Below are 6,322 nucleotides of genomic sequence, written 5' to 3'. Positions count from 1 at the left end.
TGTTTGTTAATAATAAAGCATTTTTGAAAAAGAAATTACGTTTTTGTGTGTCCATTTTCTGAACGCCATATAATTTTTATTTTTCTGCCGATCGTCTTGTGCAGGGGCTCGTTTTTTGCAGAAAGTTTAGGTTTTTATTGGTACCATTTTTGGGTACATATGATTTTTTGATCATTCATTATTACACTTTATGGGGCAAGGTTTTGGAACAGTTTTTATTTATTTATTTATTTTTACAGCGTTCATCTGAGAGGTTAGGTCATGTGACATTTTTATAGAGCACTTTGTTACGGACGTGGCAATACTTAATATGTATACTTTTTCTTATTTATTTAAGTTTTACACAATAATAGCATTTCTGAAACTCCAAAAATTATGTTTTAGTGTCTCCAGAGTCTGAGAGCCATAGCTTTTTTATTTTTTGGGCGATTGTCTTAAATAGGGTATCATTTTTTGCGGGATGAGGTGACGGTTTGATTAGTACTATTTTGGGGTGTATACGCCTATTTGATCGCTTGGTGTTGCACTTTTTGTGATGTAAGGTGACAAAAATGGCATTTTTTTAAACAGTTTTTTTTTTTTTTTTTTATGGTGTTTATTGGACGGGGTCGATCATGTGATATATTTTTAGAGACGGTCGTTACGGACGCGGTGATACCTAATATGTGTTGTTTTTTTTTGCATTTTTTATAGGAAAAGGCAATTTATTTTTTTAATTTACATTTTTATTTATTTATTTATTTTTACTTTTATTATTTTCACATTTTTTTTATCAAGTCCCTCTTGGATCTTGAAGATCCAGTGGGGCTGATGGCTGTACTATACTTTGCAAAGCTCTTGCATTGCAAACTATTATACTACCAAATTTCCTGTAGATGGCAACACCGGACGCCTTTGCAAAGCGTCCGGTTGCCAAATCGCAGCGCAGCAGCCCCGATGGTGGAGCCCCCTCCCTCTATTAACCCCATGGATGCCGCAGCATCTAAGGGGTTACAGCAGAGTGTCAGCATAGAGCTGACACTCGCTGCTGATGGCGGCGGCTCAGGAATGGAGCCGCCGCCATCAAACACAGAAGGGGGACCGCATCGGGGGCAGGGGGCACAAATGGGGCTTGGCTGGAAATGGTGGGTACGCCCGGCATGGAGGGGGCACAGATGGGGGCAGTATAAATGTATTAGGCGGGGAGGGGGCAGGGCACGATACATGGATGGGGGGAGCAGGGACGAACTGCATCAGGGACAGGCAGATGCAGGGCTCACAGTGGTGGTGGGGGGTTGGAGGCGCACAGGAAGGGGGCACAGATCGGGGGCACCAGGACACATTACCTGATTTCAGGCTCTGATCTGCAGAGTGCAGATCAGAGCCTGAAACCGACATTTTAGCACTGCCGCGATCCGATTGGTTAGTCTGCACAGACTAACCAGCACTGCCGCGATCCGATTGGTTAGTCTGCACAGACTAACCAATCGGATCGATTGCCGGCAAGGGACCACTCTGATTGGTCCCTTGCAGGCATTACTGCACTGTATGCTGTCCGTGACAGCAGCAGGGCAGGGCCAGAAGCTTTAATTCAAGCGCTTTGCAGCGCTTGGATTAAAGAGCTGGCTTGATGTTTATACACGTGGTAGCTGCACGGGGCATGTGCAAATATCACGTATATAAACGGATTGCAGTCGTGAAGGGGTTAAGCTGCATTAATGCAATTCCTTTATATTTGCATTACTGAAATAAATGGACTTTTGCACAATATTCAAATTTTTCGAGTTTCACCTGTACATGTGGTGAGCACTTCACCTCAGGCTTAGGCAATACCTTTCCATGACTGCAGAGGGCATCATTTTGGCAGATGAACCATCCATACACTAAAGCTTGTGCTGCCCTGCTTCCTGTCCTTGTAGGACTGACTAGTCATAGAGCTCTCCTGCCCCAACCATAGTTCACCGGCCTGCACTGACAGCATAGAAGCGTAGGTGGCCTAAGCAAGGCTAGGGTCACCATGCAACTTTTCCTCACATGGGAGGGGAAAGGGTGTCACAGTAAAATCGTGCGTTACTGCAACCATTGTTACCCATGGGGGGGAAAGTTGTGTGATCATCGAAAGGGAACATTGAGGTTGTGCAACCATCACAGTAACCCAGGCCGTAACCTAATGCTGGCTAAACACAGTAGATAGCAGCTGGCAGAACTCTCATTTAGCTGAAAGCTACAGTAGCTCACCCAAGGCCTCCATACACAATCATGCCCAGCTCAGCCAAGCACCTGTGTGTCCTGAATGGAGAGAGAGATGAAAGCCACTGCCAGAGATGACCTCCCCTTGAACAGATGATTGGGCTATTGAAATTCAACTTCTGATCCTTATGTAAGGATCCACCTAATGTGATGTGTATGGAGGCCTCCCAACTCCAACTGTCATACAAATTAGAAGGTCTACCGGTTTCACCAAAATCGGTGGGTTTACCTGATATTTAACCTCCTGTGGGTGTTTTGTGCTTTACTATGAGCTTGGAAATATGGCCACTACGATATAGCAACTGTATAAAGGCCAATGTCACTATCATGCTGGCACCACAGGCATATCTCCCAACATTTCAGGTCAAACATTCACATTTTTTCTTTACTCTCTGCAATTTTTGGCTAAATATAGAAATGCATAAGCACTAAATAGTCATAAATCTTTGGATAATACAGGACGTTCTGAGGCTCCTGGGTCCCGATGAAAAATCTGTAACAACCTCCCTCCACCCCCACCACTGTCATCCGACATTCATATATATAGACCTGGTATCCATTTATGGGGCAGAGGGCCCCTTTGGACCCAAGAGCCACGATCCTTGGTGTGCAACTGCAACATATCTATAGCTATGTCTCTGAGAATGTTTATACTATTCAACAAGGAACTGCTGTAAACTTACACTTTGTGGAGAAATATAGTAAATTTCTTAATATTTCTTAATTATAAACTTCTTAATTATCTGGTCCCATATAGAGATGTATCTATAGAGACAAGGGACTGAAATAACTTTACTTGTTCCTGTAGGGAACTAAAAGGAACCCAGTTGTGAACCTGCAGCCCTTCCTCCAGGCTGGTCTCCTGCCTCTATGACTAGCCTCCACTAACTCCTCATACTACAGTTTAGGGCACAGAGGTTGCCGTGGTTACGATGAAACACTTTCCCTCTTGCTGAAATGAGTGTTCTTTCTTGCTCTCTTGTGAAATACAGCGTCTGCTATCATTCCACAGTGGAACATGCAATACAGGTGTGTTATTTTATACGTGGGTTTTCCAGATGAGGCAGACAGAAGCAGCTCGGTTTATTTTTACTTGCTGTTCGCTGTAGCCAGATGTCGATGCCGTTTCAGTCTGGGTGGGCCCCAGGTCCTGCTGTTGGTCCAGGAAATTATGACCCTTTGTAATTTTCCAAATATGGAGACCTTTCCTTCTTAGTTCCAATTTCTAGAAATAAATTATTGGTTATATGGGGTTTCCATGGGTTGCCTGATTTGTGTTTATTGGCCGTAAGTTACAGTGCAGTAGTCCTTTAAATAGTGTGCCTAATACCACTCCATTTACTGGTAATATAATACCTCATATGTGAAAGAGTAGTTCCAGTTACCTTAAATATTGGGCTTCCTGTACATGGCTGAGTAGTACAGAACAGTAGTAAGGCACCTATAGGCCCCTACTGTACCTTCATATGTCCCTTTTTTTGGGGTGGAATGTTCCACTGGATGCTAAATTATGGAAACATCCTCATAATATGTTGCTGTACATAAGCACTATGCAGCTGTATTTGTTGGATGTGGATTGGGGCTACTCCTAAGGGTGTTATCTAAGTAGCCCTCACTGGTCTTTACCCTTTAACCCCTGTACAGGGATCTGGACTTCGCTGCAAGGGAACTACCAGGCTTCTACCTCCTGGAGTTGTCTCAGTTCAGTAGACTGCAGATCCATAAAAGTCTAGAGACACCGGCGCAGAGCACCAAGGGATCAGGCAAGATCGTTGTCAGGGACACGACGAGTTCAGGGCAGGCAGTTTTCATGCAGTCCAGTAAACAGTCCAGTGTCAGGATTGGTAGCACGGGGTCAGTACAGAGATCAGGCAGAGGTCAGGTCAGACAGAAAAGGGTCAAATCAAGAAGTCAGGCAGAAGTCAGTAAATGGAATAGGCAAACTGTCACGGTGGGGAGTGGGGGAAACCCCCCACCGTACGATGTAAAAGGGATAGGGGTAGCAGCTAGACCAGGCTGCCAAGAAAAGGGAGCTGGTCACCTCCTATAGCATCCCTAAATCTGGCCCTGTTCTCCTAACTGTATGATCTAACCCTTAAGGTAGGAGGGCCCATACACCAGAACCTCAGTGTCACGGCTGAGGATGGGGAAAACCCTCAGCCGTGCGGTATCAGCAAATGGAGTGGTCGCTGCTCGACCAGGACAACAGGATTAGGGAGCAGGTGACCTCCTAATCGCATCCCTAACCTGACCCTGACTCCTAGCTACATGAGTCGACCTTGATGGTAGGAGGGCTCATGCTCCGGAACCTTGAAGTCCCTGCTAGCCCTCAAGATGGCCCTAAACTAGGAGCTGGGTAGACAGCCCGTTCCTCCTGGACACGGAGGAACAGGAGTCTAAAGTGGCCAAGCAACACAGACAAGGAAACATAAACAGACATATGGCAGTGACAGGTAAGTGAGCCTAGTACCACACTTACCTGCCACAGACACACAACCTGGAACCCAAGTGCTGCTGTCCACAAACACCAAAGACAGAGCACACCACACACATCACAGGAAACCAGGAAACCATATGCTGCAATAAGAAACGACCAAACATACATCTACCAAACAAACACACATCTTCATAAACATAGTGAATAACAATTTATGACCACAAGGGTGGCCCTCACTGGCAGATGGAAATGTGACCAGGAGAGTTCCTCCAGCTTACAACAAGGCTGGAGTACCCCTCAGACATCAGGTCTAAACTGAGGCTTTATAGCCCATGCAGCCACACCCACAAACGGACACACACACTAGGAAGGAAGTTAACCCTTCCAAGCCAGGGAAGGGAAACACACACTTAAAAGAGAAGTGTCCAAAACACGAGACACACTGTGGCTGTTGCCGCAGGCAACGACATGGGTGGCACTCATGTCCTGGGAGTCAGCCCGAAGGCCGGGACACTGCCACCACATGTACACAACGACTAAACGTTGCCACGGGCAACCACAGTGAGGGGAACATGTAAGTGCACACCACACATAACACAGAGTGCACACAAACATACCAAAGTGCATACAAACACGCACACAACTCCAAGGGAACCGCACACAAAGCTGTTGTCCGCGGCAACCGCACTTGAGGCTAACAACATAATGCCTCAAGCTGCGGTTGAAACTACAACCCAAACCGCGGGCAACTGTATGCGGCTCCCAAGGAGTCACGGCCAAAACCGTGGCCGTGACACTCCCACCCCTCAAAGCCCCCCAAAAAAACACGTGAGGGACTCACACAAGGGGATGGGAGAAGGGGACGTCCACTCTCAGAACATGGTTCCCAGAAAGTCGCTGTCAGCTGCATCCTCTCCCAGCACACAACACAGCCAGTCCGACGAGGCCTGCAGCCCGCACCAGCGACAAAAGAATGGAACCACTGAGAGTGAACGAGGGGACTCTCCACATACGTCCCCACTCCAGTCGCTGCCAGCAGACACTCCTAACCAGCACGCAGTCGGACCACTTACGGAGTGCTGCCAGCAGACGACCAGGGATGAGAACATGGAGAGGGACGAGGGATCCCCAACACGGACACGGAAGGTAAGGTGGCGGGGAATAAGCCACCAACCGTGCCGTTAACGGAGATCCCCCCAGAACGCTCTACCTCCGGAGAACGCGTATGCAGGCCACAAACAGATGGCACTGCATGCTGCACCCTCTTTCGAAGGTATGCATACCGCATACCAAACAAACACCACGTGTAATAAAATCAGAGGGATGCCAAAACGAGGCAACGGTGAAGGGATGGCGGGGAAACGCCACTCACCGCGCCGTCAGAGGCGAAACCCCCAGAACGCTCTCCCTCCGAAGAGCGCGCATGTACCCCTTCCGCAGACGGCGGTACATGCTTCACCCTCTTTCGAGGGAAGGATACTCCCACCCCTCAAAGCCCCTCCCAACAACAAAAGGGGAAGGTTGGTGAGGCACAAAAAACAATGGGAGGGGGGGAGGGGAATGACAAATAAGGAGACACCAACACGGACACGGTGAGAAACGAATGGCGGGGAAAGCCACTCACCGCGCCGTAACCGGTGCTACCCCTATAACGCT

This window comes from Bufo bufo, chromosome 6 (genome assembly GCF_905171765.1).
Source record: "Bufo bufo chromosome 6, aBufBuf1.1, whole genome shotgun sequence".
In the NCBI taxonomy this organism is placed as follows: Eukaryota; Metazoa; Chordata; class Amphibia; order Anura; family Bufonidae; genus Bufo; species Bufo bufo.
This window is presented reverse-complemented; position numbering follows the sequence as displayed.